This window comes from Bombus pyrosoma, linkage group LG11 (genome assembly GCF_014825855.1).
Source record: "Bombus pyrosoma isolate SC7728 linkage group LG11, ASM1482585v1, whole genome shotgun sequence".
NCBI classification, from domain to species: domain Eukaryota; kingdom Metazoa; phylum Arthropoda; class Insecta; order Hymenoptera; family Apidae; genus Bombus; species Bombus pyrosoma.
The window spans coordinates 12,230,600-12,246,938 of record NC_057780.1 but is presented as its reverse complement, the minus strand read 5'-3'; the positions used below and the strand labels follow the sequence as shown (position 1 = coordinate 12,246,938).

General features: G+C 36.9%; 1 protein-coding gene across 7 annotated transcripts in view; it reads left to right on the top strand.

Moving 5' to 3' along the window:
* Window positions 1-16,339, top strand: part of LOC122573008 (teneurin-m) — a 653,565-nt gene that overhangs the window by 575,651 nt on the left and 61,575 nt on the right. The window lies entirely within an intron of this gene.

Here is a 16,339-nt window from a genome sequence, read left to right as displayed (position 1 = left end):
TTCGCCAGGATGTCGATCGAGCGTTATTCTAAAGAGAAAGAAAGATGGAGAGAGAAGAGAGATGGAACGATGACGACGAGTGTAGTGTAACATTAATGTGCTCGTTGACATTGTGTTTCCCCTAACGTGTACACAAGGGTGGTGAAGAAGAGACGAAGAAAGAGAGTGATTTGGAAGAGAAGGTTGAATAAAGAGGAAATTTTCGAAAGGGAAGTTGCGTACAGGTCCAGCATCGACCAGCCGATTCAAGAGGGGAAAATCCCTTCTCTTCGCCCATGGATGATGAATGTCGGGTCCTTTCAAGTCCCTCTGACGGCTCTCCCTTCCTTCCTCCCCCGTTTGCGCCGCTGTTCTTTGCTGATTATCTAATACGATCCCGGCTAGAGCCGAGGGGATCACAATTTGACTGATCGTCGCCGATACAAAGATTCCGATTGGGGAGACTCGCATGGACAAACCAGAACAGTAACTTTCGTGTTCGACGCGTGTTCATCGAGTTTGACTTTTTCATGGGATAATGCAAACTCTTTATTAGCAGGTTGGCGTGTATTTATACTAAAAGAGGAGAAATTGCAATCTGTGAGAAAACAGTTTCTCAAAGAGATATTTTCTTTGACGTAATCGAACGGTATATGCAAACTTAACCCCGTTACAACGTTTATCATAGCAGTTTAGCTATATGCAGATAAACATGTACAGTGGCTACAAAAAATGTTTGCGCAGATGTGTTTTAAAATTAATATTCAAGAAAAATATTAGCAGAATGACGATAGAGCGATCTATCGCGAATTACATATTATTTGACTTATTACAGTACGCAATATCGATAATCGTTAGAAGCATCTCTATTTCAGAAGGGGAGACCGGCATCCGAGCGATCTATTTGAATAGGACACGGGTGAAATTGTAGGGGCCGATGGGTATACACAAATTGCAGACCATTAAGAGTAGTTGCCTGCCTATTTCCATAAAAAATGATCTTAAACATTGAAATTTCGAAATCGTTTCGATCAATCTCCTTTTTGTGTTTCATATGAAGGGTTATGATTATCGATGAAATGATGAAGGTAGCCGCTACATTAGCATGCCTATAGTACTTTAGAACACTTCTTACACAAGTGGACACGATTTATGGTCGACCATCGATTGTTAAATTTCTACACGTCATTTGTAAATGCAAATATGTAGATACATTAAAACGTACTTTGCTTCTAGTTAGAGAGATTAAAGTATAAATTAAATTATTTATTACTAAATTATTAAATTTATACATATTATTTGTTAATAATCTATGAAAGTCAAAAGTCCATCTCGAAGATCAATACGTGCATTATATTTTCTATTCATAAAGCATTTTAAAGGATAAAACTTAAAGATTTTGTAATTCGATTTAAACTTTATATCGCATTACCTACATCTCCTCACCTCTTCAACGCTTATGTTTCTTTATCTCCTGCAAGTACATCTGTACTTCGCTTCTTCAAGGTTTATGTTTTATATTACGTTACATACAACTTAAAATTTACATACAAAACTTACTTTAAACACCATTAAAACCGCTCTTTACGCAAGTACAAACTAAATGAACAGGCTGTCTCATCTCTTAACGTCATTTGTAAGAAAGAAATACCTGAAAGTACCAAACTTAATTATATCTTACCTTTAAAACGTTTCTACGTTTCACAACACTGAATATTTCAACTTCGTTCCTCCTTAATTATTATTATGTACAGACATATACGCATATAGACATTAAGTCTTAATCGTTTGCACGAGAATATTGATTAATAAACTCGAGTAAATTTCGCGCTTATCAGTCAAGTTATTCCTAAGAGGTTAAGTTACTTAGAAAATTTGAACCTCGTAAGTCACTCTCAAAGTTTTGCTTGGGTGATATTTATGCGAGTACGTAAGATGTTCGATTAAAGTTGAGGAAGAGTTACATTTCCATTAAAATTGCCCCGTGTACGCACGGTGAATGCGTTTCCAGCTGAATGGAGAGGCTTTCCATTACGAAAACTTCGTTTTCCCATCCCTAGCCGCTCTGTGTTTTCACGTAACCGCCAAATGACTTATTATTCAACGGCGCAATTAAATTATAAATTTCCATATCCATTACGTAGGGACTCGGTCGGATTATCCTAGTCACGCCCATACATAAATGCAAGCGTTTATGATAAATGATACGAAACGAGGGCCAGAGGTTCGTTTTCGAGACGTGACAGAGGCTACTTTGAATTTCGACCGTCTCAGGACTAAAACCGGGGGATGGAATCGAAATGATGATTTGCATACAAAGAATTTGTTTTCGCGTTATTGAAAAATGAGCCTTTCGTGGCATACGTATGGAATGTCGCTGGAAGATTTTGTGCTTATTTCGGTTTAAACTGATTTTAAGTTAGAAGAAATTGTATAATAACGTAGACTTAAAAAATCGGTAAAATATAAACGGTAAAATCTATTAATAAATATTGCATAGTTCTGAAGCATTGTAGCAGTAGGAAATATCAGAACTGTATGTAATTACGAAAATAACCGCTACATCAAATTTAATAACCCGAATATTTACTTTGAATAACACAAGCTACGCGATAAAATAATACAGTGAAGAAAATAACAAACAAGATATTGAATTGTTAAGATAATACAATGAAGATTCATTTCTTTGTTTCTGAGGTATAAAATCGAGAATGCTATTAATATAAATAGACAAGTAGGTTGGTAATATAATAATGTATATAAGTATAGACGATACGTATAATATTGGCTGATTGGTACGTCAGCCACAAATTCGAAATTCTATAATTTGTATATTTAGCGTGTGACGAATTTGTTTATCTGCACGTGTGTAAACGATATTTGCAATTTCAATGCGATACCCTACCGTTTATAGTGGCACTACCCTGCAATTCAAAAGTGAAATATCTGTGACACATATAATAAATTAATGCAAACAACCAACAATACAGGACAATTTTAAATTGAATCGTTAAACCTTGTCATTCTGTTCAACGAATAAAAATAAATATATCTAATCTAAATATAGATATATTATAAAATTGTCTCAAGATATATAGAAACATTAGTCAGAAAATTTAACATTGTTAAATATTCATTTATTTGGAATAATATGTTCTATATATTATTACAAAACATTTTTCTTCAATTTTTGCCTCAAAGACGAGGCCAATTTCATTCTGTAACATAAAAATTCCTACCATACGCTATCACCAATTTAAACGCACGAAAACATTCCAGTTTCTTGCCCCATTAAAATCCTCAAAGTATTCCATCATTTTTCGCCTAACATTGATGAATACCTTACAAATGGCGTCGAAGAATTTCAGTGCCAAGCATGGTTTTTCTAAATTCGACGTCTGTTGACCAACCATACGGTTTTTCCTTTTTTCTGTAAGCACGTGGTGAGCCAGTCATGATTTAGAAAAGCTTGTAGCACGATGGCAAACAGAGGTCCGGCCGTTTCTGGCCTATTTCATGCGCGAACACGCACAGAAATGTAAAACGTGCAGGAAACTCGAATAGGGAGGACCACAGCATATCATTCGTTTCCTTGGAAGTTCGCACGTGAGTCACGTGCCTTTTCTGGTATTATATCATGCGCCGGCAATGTCGACGAATACAGGCTTTTTCCCTGAGCGAAAAACGAGTGAAAAAAGAAAGGGAAGAACCTTGGTTCAACCGGACTCCTTTTTCACGACAGTAATCTTTGTAACTTCTCGCTAAACGACATTTATGCGCCGTTCGCGACGCCGCTTTCCTCCGCTTTTATAATGCACTGCACTCGCGAAAGCATTTCTGGCGGAAGAGCTGCGCGGAACGGGACACGCGAGTTTTACGCGACACCCTTCTGAGCTATTGTTATAGCTATTAATGTAGAATTTCAAGAAAATTAAAATTCTAAGGTGTTTAGGAAATGTGAGGTATATAGTGTTAGTGGTGGATTTTTGTTGCGTTGAATTTTAGAAAAATTTGTTACTTGTTACACGCGTCAATCTTAATCAATCTCAAATCCTCCAAAAATGCAGAAATATCGTTAATCTGTACTCAAGACAGAGTGTTAAATTCTAGAAAAATTGGTCCAAAAACACCCACAAAAATATTAGAAGCTTTCCTTAAACTTCATAATTTGCCCCACCAACTGTGATACAACTGTAATACAAACCAGTGGGTGCTCAACATTTTTCGACAAGCATTATACCCATCCTCAAATACGAAACAATACGATCACCCATGAAATCCAGCAGACTCCAAAGGATATCGTAACCTAAAAAAAAGAAAAAAAAGGAAAGCAATAGGATCAAGCGATTCGAAGCGTATCGACGCCGATAGAAACGATGAGAGAAGAAAAGAAAAGAAGAAGATACAGAGACGTAAACGTGGGTGAGGGCATTAGCATAATTCAGGCGGAGCAGCGTTTGAGATTCCTTGGTCTCGTAAGCTGGACGTCAGATGGCCTATGAAGAAGCCGGCAACAGCAGAGGAATCTCCCGTCGAGGACGAGTTTCTCGCGCGGAGATTAGCATCGGCTAACGTAAACGCCAGAAAATAAGGCAAGACCCCTCCCGCGCATTGTCGGCCGCCGAAAATTTATTCCAATCCTTTGTTCTCGGACGCCCGTTAGTTATCATTAGTACGCGGCGCGCCCCAAGCACTTGTCAGCCTCGAGGAACGTACCTGAGGAGCGAGCAAGGCGGAACGAACCACCAGTCGTAAAGAAGCGTACGATTTTCTGCCTGCAAGTATTTATTAGCGCGCCGCTGCTTCGCGTGAGTGCACGCGAAATTTTGCGTTTGATTGTTTGTCGGTTGGATAATATTTAAGAATGTTTACGATGCACGTTTGATGAACTGAAAACGAAATTAGGGTACTTTTTTAAACAGAGAGTTTGTAGTTTTAATTTATTCCAATAAGCTGTATTAATTATTAGATATCGATTTTCTGTCTCGAGGTAAATGCAAAACTACAAGTAGTGTAAATCGTGGAGGATTCTAAAATTATAACTTCAAACCCCATACCCCTGACCCAACGTGGGTGCATAATACATAAATTATAAAACTACGATGTACCTATGTATATGCGATACGTTTCAAAAATTTTGGAGTTCGTTATAACTTCAAGTTCTGAGTATACATGTATAGCATGTCCTGTATTTAAATTATGGACTGGCAGGGTAATGCATTTTCAAGTTTCGACTATATAAGAAGTTTACAAGTATGTATACGTTGCACTGAATATATGTATTATTAGGGTTGTAGGTCGTAGTTTTATTGAGGTTTTACGACTACGAGGTTAAATTTTTAAGAAAAGATAAAGTCGTTTCGAACAGCTTTGAAGTTTTAGCGCTTGCGGTGATTTTTGAGAAAGTGGCAAACTACCCTTAATACCCTGGGATTGTGTACACTCGCGGTCCCTATAGTTTGAGAACAGTCCTGTTTAAACAGTTCAACCATCCAATGATGACGTTCCCTTTATGAGATGACTGTGACGATTATCGACTATGTAAACAATAGTAAATTAGATAAGACATGAAGTATATATAAAATATATTATGCTTTAAGCATCTTTTGTGACGTTTCTTAAAAAATGTCAAATCTGACAATCTACTTGTTTGTTATTAATAACAAAATATAACAAATGTTTCTTAGAGTATTGCATCAACAGCATTGTTAATCGTATTGTTCTTAAAGATACAGATACAGGAAGTTAGCAGGTAAAACAATCCTGTAGGACGTATAGTTTTGAAATTCCTGAAAAGATACTAAAACACGATAACCAGTTAATCAAAAATCTTGATATTTCAAAGCTGTTGATGATTGACAGTGTGTGTTATAATAGCATATTGTTATATTTCTGGATATTAGATTTCGAAAGAAAAAGAACAAGATCTGCAGAATTGGAACTGTCGACAGGTCGAAAGTACTGGTCTCGCCAGTTTTTAGTTACCAGTCATTTAATCTCTCGTACCTGGTGGTCCATAAAGAATTCTGTAGCACGATTCGCTCCTTTGGTGGCCAGAACGCATCCCTCTTCTGTTTACTATCTTTTATTTAATCTAAGAAACTTGTAAATAGTAAGTTACTTTTATCTCCAGGTGAAGATTTTAATACAGGTACTTCTTATTTAGTCTGCGTTGATATCATTCCTTTGTTTTACACTTCGTTTATATTTTAAACCATTTTAGGAATAGATTATCAAAAATATATTCCAGATATGATTACGCAGAGTTCTCAATAGCATTGAAGCTATATAAAATATAGAATTCGATTATTCATAAGTTTCTGCACACGTTTCGTCCCAATTTTCCCGTTTGTATCTACCAACGAAATGCACATATAATACATACACAAACGTACACACACGGTCGCGGCTAATTTACCGAAACGAAATTATCCCTACAAACAATAATGGAGCGTATTATTATTAAAAGCAACGAATGCACAGTTTTACTTAGCCAATATTAGCAGTATCGCATCGTTTAAAATGAATATCAACAGCGAGAACGGAATAATAACCTCGTATTAATAAAATGATCACAGAAATTGATCATTATTTATCCACCAAGTACTACCGTGCCTAATGCAAATAAAATAACACGTGGTATATGATGTCGTCCATTTTCAAGCGTGCAGTTGACAGATCATACGATAAACCTGATCCGAAATCATCAATGAATCCCAAGTAAATCAACAAATAAATCTTCCAAATAATTTGCACAAGTGTACTAGGTACTATAACGTATACTTTCTTCACTTTGAATACTATATATATATCTTCATATTATATGCATTTTTCAAATTTTTCCAAAATTCCATAAATACATAAACTTCCACTGTCTACTAATTATACACGATTGGTTTGATAGTAATACAATTTTCGGACATTTTGGTTAAGATATCTTTTTAATAATCTATTAGGTTGTCCGAAAAGTTTCTTTCGTTTACCATAAGGTGGTAATAGATGAACAACAATTTCTGTTTTATATTATTTTATTGAATTAGGCGTGATCCATTTCGTTCGTGCATAATTCAATAAACTAATATAAAACAAAAAACATTGTGCGTCTATTATTTCCTTGTAAAACGAAAGAAACATTTCGGAAAACCTAATACTTCAATCTCATTGCATTTGAGTTATCTCTATCGCAGTTGCGTCGGTATTATTGTTCTATTTTAAATAGTTGCGCTGATGCATTGTATCAATGACACCAAATCTCTTAATAACCCTAACAGTACAAATGCAGTGGAACACGATTGTTCCAAAGGAATTCCAACTTTCCTGATACAGTTCCTCTTCTTGCGACACTGCAGATCTTATCTCAGCCCCGTATCTCACATTGTTTTCCCTGGAGTCGCAATGCTAGCCGTCCCTTATTTCAAGCTGTACGACTGGCCAGTTCCGGCCTATCATTTTGCTTGCACGAGCTTTATGGCCTCGCCACGGGAGCGAAGGCGCTTGTATCCCCAAGAGGTAGGAAATCGCAGTAAGGTTTCTCTCAAGAACTTCCATCTTTTTCGGCAAATGTTAGAAGGGACAAGGAATTCGGTGGAAGCACAGACGTCCTCGATCGTTCGCGAAGTCGCCTGTTCCTATTCTCTTTCGAGAAGTAAGTGTAAATTTATAATTGGGTGTCATCGACACATTAAAATAATCAAATAACTCGTAATTCGTAAAATTGCTTCGGAATTATCGTTTACGTTATTATGGATTGCTTGACGTTGCATAACAGAATTTATAACATTCAGCTGAACGTTACGTTTTATACTAATACAAAATCCCACGTAACTAATAAAAATGAACATCTCCTAGGTACAATGATTTTACCTGGCTGTAATATAGATCAGCGAAATGTTACACTATGCGACGATGCGAGAATTCCAGCGACACTTTTAGTGTACGCCACGATACGATGAACATCGATTCGCTGTAGCTATTACGAATTAATGTAACCGACCCATGCGAAAGGACTCACGAGTGATTTGCTGGTAGTTAGGTTTTAATGAGACACGTTACTATTTCGTGGATATTGGACCGGTGATTTCGCTAGATTATAAAATATCCACTTGGTTAAATTGCACTCTGTTGATCGTGGTTCTCGCGTGTACAGTCAATCACGAATGTCTGTATAAACCTTCGAAACTTTAGACGTTTTAAATTTAAAACGCGTTACATTTACATCTACATAAAGTCACTTTAACTTTAGGTATTTTATAAATTGTTATTTGAAACGGAATAATTGTTATATACGATTAAGTATTTATTTTATAGTCTTTCTTACGTACTCTACTTTATCTATGTGTCTACTTTATTTCTGTTACTTTTATTCCTCAGAATCTCTCTTCCTCTTTCTATTAACTCACCTTTGATTATTGTATCAAAGGGTTGTACCGTTGGATTAATAATTTAAATTGCGTTAAATCCACAAATTGAAAGTATAACTTTCCACGATTTTCTGCTAGATAAGGGAAAACAGAGAAAAAGCGGAAAGGGATCGTGGGTCTTCCAAAAGTAGCTTCTTCCTTAAAAAAGAAAGACGGTGTAAAAATCCGAGTACAAAAAGCAATTCCAGAAGAGGAAGAATTCTCACGTAGGATTACGCGAAAGAGTAGGGGTGAAAAAAGGATGCGAGCTAGGGAATTCCGAATTCGATTTTCGCGGCGATACAGCGGCTTGAATGAAATCTGGTGGCCAGAGAGACGAGTGACGAGGAGGAACGGCTAGGCAAGAACGAGTTTCTCATCCCAGATTGGGAAACGGCTGGGATTACATAAAAAAAGGAGTAAGTCAGATTGCACATCGGCCAGATGGCAGGCGTTCACCCTCGTAAACCTAACCCCCTCTCTTTCACCGTAACACGTTCCATATGTGTTTGCCTCTACCTGGCGCGATGCATCTATTTCTTTGTACGCATCGTGACGAAACAGGATAGTAAGTAAGTAGCATGGCGGTATTTTGAAGCGATTCTTTGCTCCAAAATTCTTGTTTATCATAATATAGTTGTAAATTATTGAGGAAAGGAAGGTAGTTAATATGAGAGGAATACCTTTGGTTTATATCTTTCAGGTATTTCTGATTTTATACATTTGATCCTAGATACTGTTTAGTTGTGCTGTAATGGATATCGAAATTCATTTTTACTGCTCATATTATAGCCACCAAATACCGAATTTGACGATAAGATCGTACTTGTACTCAGGTACACGTGCTGGCCCATCTAAAAGAATGAAAATCATGGTGGTTGAAGATATAGGGATACGACAGAAGAAGGAACACGTTACCATGTACGGCTTAGGTTTCGAAAAGAGTGGATCCACCCCTTTCATTCTACTCGGTCAATGTTGTCCTTCAAGAGAATTTTCCGTCCTCGTTTCCCTTCCTCCACTGCTTCTCTTCTTTCTTCTACAATGGTATAGAAGACGAAAGTTCCATTGAGCGAATCCGAGCAGCTCGAGCTCCTTCGCGTTTCACAACGTATTAAGGGTTCGACCGAGATTTTCGTGTATTATCGAACGAAACTATCGCTGCACGTTTTTCCATTCACAGCAAAAATGGGCTTAAACCGGAGATTCGATTGTTTCATTCTATTTCATATCGCTAGAGGAGAGTCAAGAAAAATTTCTTTTTCGTGAACTTTATTTTCAATGATTTTGATTTTTCTATTCGAATGGGTTAGTTTAGTGGGGGACGATGCAAGCAGTCTAATTCTATATTTTAATATTCTATCAACAAAAATAATTGTTCGTGATAATTAACGACTAAAAAAGAGGGAAGAATACAAAGGATTAAAACGTTTTTTCATCAGTAAGAGGGGATTCAATCTGTGTTCGATTTGTAATTTTCTGCTAGTCATCGCCATCCATCCTAGAGAAAAATAGTAGCACGGGTAATTCGAACAGGTTCACCGTGACTTTGCAAGTATCATCCCGGAGGCTGAAGGATCCAGCGGACAGAATAATCCTTTAAACGCATCTTCGGCAACCAGATGTTCGATCGAGCGGCCACACTTCGCACAAACCAATAACATAATCGATTACCCGTATTGCTCTTGACAAAAGAAGTGGTCCCAGCTTCGCGGGCACGTGTTTCGTTACATCGCTGTAAAAGCTTCATGATGTATTGAAATTCAAATCAAACGATGACAGAAACTATATTACGAATTTCAATACCGTTCCTATATAATTCCATTGTTATTTAATTGTAAAAATGAATAAACGCCAAATAAACGCTTCTTTCAGCTTAAAATTAAATCTAAAAGCAGCTGCCTCGGTAATCGACACAGCTTAACCATAATTTATTCCAAGAAACCTTCGCGTAAACCATCCAAACTTGCACGATTAATCTTCCGACTTGTCCCATAATTTGCACAGCTGTTTACTCACGGTGCAACTATGCGTAACATTTTTTTCTCCTCTATATACAAGCTTCACTTAGGGTCGTAAGTTGTTCACACAAGACTAAGGAAACTCAACCTAGCTGGCCATCTTCTTACGCGGGCAACACCGCGTTTAACCAGACTAACAGTTATGAAGCATGACGAGGACGTGCCCCGGAAGTTTCCTCCCGAAGATTCTTGCCGCGTTCCAGTTGTGCGTCAGTGTACCACGCGACAAATGTATGAAGTTGGAACGGGGCAAAACCCTATGGAACGTTACACAGCCCCGATAGAAACTACATGTATATGTGTGTATGTGTATGTGTATATATATATATATACATATATAAACGTATATATACGTTTTCTTGAACTCGATAAAAGATTCGGCCATTGCGATTCCATTTATCTTTCCGGTAACTTCTTCTTCTTCTACTACTGCTTCTTCTTCTTCTTCTTCTTCTTCTGCGAACAACGTGGCTAGAGCAATCTTAGTTTCCTTGTTCTGATTCGAAGCTTCTATCGGATGACTTTATTCCCTTGGTTGATAGAAATAGCGAAAGCAAAGGGAAAATTTTAGATTAATTTTAGATTAAGTTATTATAATCATCATTTCCAACGTCATAAACATCGAATAAAGATAAATTTAAAGAAAACTTTATTTCAAGATAAATTTCATAGCGTTTTTGATAATCAATTTGTTTTAATAATCAATCTCCTTTTCTACCTATATCGATCAGTTTGTGAAAAAAATGAGAAGCTTTTCCAAAAGGAAATTATATTACTAACAATTTCGATTTTCACGAATTATGTTGTATGAAAGAGTTGTAGGCGAGGTTTCATCCAAAAATAAACTAACATGCGCATCCACGATAAAATGCCCTTGTTATTAGTCAACAATTCCGACTTCCGTGAATTGTACTTCATCCACGACTAAATTATAGTATTTTGCGAGTAATACCAGTGACTATAATGAGTCATCAAAAATGGTACATACGAAGTTCGTCAGCAGTACAACCCAAACGTAAAGAAATCTTCAGAAAAACATAAATACGCGTCCTCTACGGACTGCAGCAGCCATCACCATTACACGCAACTAAAATCTCGAGAAGCCTCGGCAATGGCCACGTGCATCAGCGTAAATCGACTTTTTATCGCGACCACGCCTCGAAGCCGGTATGCAAGCCACCGGCAGATCACTCGTTACAACGTGAAACATAAAAAAAACGAAGGAGAAAAACGTCCAGGGAAAATAGTAGTAATCCTCGGTATCTACGCGAGTTTATGTCTCTATAGGAAGCACGGACGACCCTCCAGCTAGGCGCTTAATCTCTTTAATCCACTATCGGCTGTAAAATAGTGAGTTAAGCCAATAAAACTGTGAAGCACGGTTGAACCGTGCGGGAGGTCCGGCTAAGTCGTGTGTGATGACGCTGAAGAGCAGGCTCGAACGTTGGAAAAAGGGTTGTTGGTTCGAACTCGTATAACCCTCGGGCCCGTACCATCTGCATACGAGAATGATTGGTTCGTAAATTACGCAGCTCTAGGCAACGACTCTTCCTCGTTGCCCGACACGACTCTCAATTGCGTTGTTTCGCCGGTCAAAGGGCCACAGAGGATTTCTTCCTTTTTTCCTTCCGAAGCCTTCGAAAATTTCCTCACACGTCGCGCCACGATGTAGCCGCCGGCTTGGATAAACACGCGTTCCGTGAGCGTAATGTGTGAGTCCGCGCGAGAAGAACGCGCGTAATAACGGACCCTTCTGAAGCCTCTCTTAAAGCGCCGCTCCACCGGTCCCGCCAGAACCTGATGCATTAAGAAAGATCCCAACGATGGGCTGAATTCACGATGTTCACGAGGAAATCGAGGCTACATCGTGCGGTTTTTCATCCATACCGCCATCTATAAGCTATGTTTTGCGTAAGATTTAGGATTAATAATTTAGGGGGTGCAATGTTATCCGAGATTCTGTGTCTATAACCTTCGGCATTTTACAATCTCGATTATACTTGACGCATTACGTTTGGACGTATGAACACATTCGCTGTTATTCGCGCACATGGTGCGTCGACGCAATTTTATAAATACTTGACTAATTCTATCGACAAATATATTGTTTAACCTGAAAAAATGCATGTCAGATAGATTGACAACAAATAATCGAAATACAATATGGTATTCTAAGAAAACAAAATTTCTTTACAGAAAATTTAACTCAGACGGAAGAGATCTCGTCGTCAAGATCAGGCCATAGAATTCTGTTTTGGAATCGCGTTTTATTTTTCCTGACCGAGTTATTAATTTAACCTTCAATCAGGTCGATTCGTCTCTCGCTATGAGGCAAATGCATGAAAAAGAAGAAAGAATATCCAATTCTCGCGTGTTCTAATCCTAGAGAACGATCATCCTGTTTCATGAATATGACTCTCTTCTCGAAAAGGTCGGCCTTGTCACGATAACAGAACCATGACCGAGGAAAACAGCAGGAAAGGAGAATTGGGTCGTGCGAACGAAAATCGGCCAGCGGTACTGTTCCCCTGGAAAATTGAAAATTTTCCCGCAATCTCTCGCTGCGGTGGATACGAATTTATTCTGTCTCTGCCTTTTTTTTATTTTATCCCCGGCTTTTTTTTGTTCGTTAAATATCGACAGCGAAAGATTTCACGAATTCGGTAAACAAGCGAAGTTGATTTGTTTTAATCCGCATCTCAAACATGTCCTTGTATATTCTGTATATTTCACTTGCGTCAGAACGACACTGGGAAAATAGTCAAAGATAGAAACTGGCAATTTCCAGACCTGGTTAAAGTAATTTAGGCTAATAATCGATTTTTAAGAAGACAACTATTTTAAAGAGACTTGTGAATAAATAAATTGTAACAGCCCCATTGTAGAGATCTTTAGAATTCTGAAATTGATAATACTAATAAATCTGGCATAATGGAACGAAATACTCGTTGAAAAGATACACGCAATTCGAATTAGAAATATACACCAATCTAATAATTAATTAGTTCTCTAAGATTTTTGTCGATCGTTCTATTTGATATTACGATTCGTTCAAAGGAAATCATCTGAATGTAATAGCAGTTCATTCATGAATGATGGTGATTGAATAAAAACGAAAGAAATTTCTGAATCAAGGAATGGAATACAGTTCCGCCCAAGACAATCAGCTTCTGTAGAGCCCGATCATTTCTGTCGAACCTCATAAATTATACGAGCAATTCGCCTTTTCTTACGACATCCGGTTTCTTATCGTTCTGACCCATTTATAAATATAATTACGCGAATCGACTTTATCTATTTATACGTTCCTATGTATATTAGTCCGTTCGCTGGCCGATCTTTAGAGACTATCGACCAAATCGACACGAATCAATTATAAATACAAGGAAAGCATCGGTCGTAAGCGGACAGGTGATCGAGAAACGGGAATATCCTCCTGTCAGGTGCTTTAAGAAACAAGCAGAGTAGTTTTAGAACACGTACCCGCTGCTACTTAAAATAACTACAATTATTCAGATATTGAATCAATTCTGATTAGAATAAGTTAATATGAAAACGGATATTTTATGTCAGATTTTCATTTGTTGCATACTTGGAAAATTTTATTCCACGTTAACGCAAATTTAGTACAATATTTGCACCTTTTCATTTTTACACGTTAAAATTTTTATCATATAAAGACGCGAATTTAGTTGAAAAAATATTCGTGTTATAGAAATGAATTTTGAGCTTAATTAGAAGAAAGCTTCGTTAGACATCGCATAGGAATATTTTTTATGCAGCTGTTGAACGAGCAACGTTTTAAAAAATATGTTATTATTATTAAATCTAGCATACCTTATTTATTTCCGTAATTATTAAGAACTAGAGTTTTGATAAAAGTATCGTCCATTCCTGTTGAGAAAGACGCGTAATTAAACATTTATGTACCGTATTTATGTTCATTGTACGATTTTAATTCTATATAAAACATATACTCATAATATTCTTTTCTTGTTAATCTGCGTAAATTTTACACTGTTTGATATTTAATGCGTAAATTGATAGAGGAAGGAAGAGAAAAAGGGGGAACTATCGTTCCGCGTTGTCAATACTTGGTCCGTTTACGTACGAGCATTCGCGTTGCCCAGAGGCCCATTCAAGTCTCGTTACGCTAACCATTCACTCGTTAACTCTCTCTCTATCTCTCTCTCTCTCTCTCTTCCTCTCGGCCATTAATTCGCGATACATTACGAGGGCATTAAGTCGAGTGTGAATTCCCTGAATGGTTGCTGTTGCCTCAAGTAACTATAATTCGTGATCTTTTTACTTTGAAATCAGCATGTCTAAAGACACATAAAAAGAAGAGAAACGCTATCGGAACGACAAGTTACTTGATAAGAGAAGCTTGTCCCGGCAAATAAGAAGGGCACGGTGTCACGAGAATAGGCAAATGACTACGATAACTCTCGAAACGAGATTATCGTCGGTCCGTTTGTCGCGGATAACCTTATCCATGTGGTCGTTCGTCGAAAACACTGTTTACGATTTTTCGTCCTCGCTGGTTCGAGGAAACGAGACTTTTCGACTGATTAGACATTGAACTGTGATAGGGAGTCACTGGAATTGAATTTAAAAAAAAAGGTATGTTTTTATCTTGAAACATTTTTGACTTATCGCAAGATGGATTACAAGCTCTGCTTTTTTTTGTAAAGTAAACGATATTGGTTAAAATAGATGCGTGATTTTTGTTGAAAAACAGAATTCTGGTTCGAATTCAGATTTAACATTCAATTTTCTTCCGTAAACATACGACAGAATCTCTGATTCTTTATGTTCCTATTTTGGTCATGAAGGAACTTTAACGTAAAATTGGGAGTCATCAATATTAATTATATTGCTGTGTTGCTGTAAATTGTACATTCCATGTTACAGAATACAGCACGAATTATAAACACATTATTATCTTAAATTGTCATTTTTTGTTTGACAAATGGAATAATGGATTTCGTAAATATAATAATATTTATTCGATGTTTGTGAAATCTACGTACAAAACATAATTTTATGATATATTATTATTTATATACCTTATTATATACTATACGATGGAAATTTGTTATTTTCGATAACATTTAAAAGAGAAATCGGCGAAAATTTGTAAATTTTCCATTTTAATGACAATATATTTTCCCACTAAACGCACAGGATTTTCATGCTTTGATTGTCGTATTGTTGAACACCGAAAAGGAAAATAGCGCAACAAGAACAATATGGTAAATCGTGAAGCTTTATTTGTTTTCAAATTATAAACGATAAACAAACAAAAGCCATGTATTGTTAGAAGCAAGAGACAACACACAATAATATCATGGGAAGTGACGGTGATTGACATCGCTTGAGAGAATAGAAAAGTAAAGATAAAAGACCGTACAATATTTTTCTAATTGAAAAGGCTATAAAAAATTATACCTTTATTCTTTATTCTGTTCGCTTAAAAATTACTATATTTTTTCATGGTTGCCGCGACGTTATAATTGCAGCTGTCGTTAAATCGATAATCTGTCGATAGAAAATGTACAAGTACTAACATTTCTCTTTCTGTTATTAAATTATTCTATTATGGAATCAATTTGATTTTATAATTCCAACACACAAATTGCAAATCTGGTATAAGTTTCTAGGACATAGCGTCACGAGTTCCATAATTATCTCACCTATTCTTATCACTCCATACGAAACACAAAGCTTCACACGGTACTAAGCGAATTAAACACTCGCGACAAGTCAATTTATCGTAGCCGCTGCGGGGGCGTTCTTAAATCGACCAGACACGACCCATCTTCACTCTGACCGACAGAAATTTATTCTTATAAAAACAATCGTCTCGGTCCCTTCCGGATCCTTCTGCTTAAATCTTCCTCCAAAGTAGTTCACCGACTCTTTATTTTCAAAACAGAA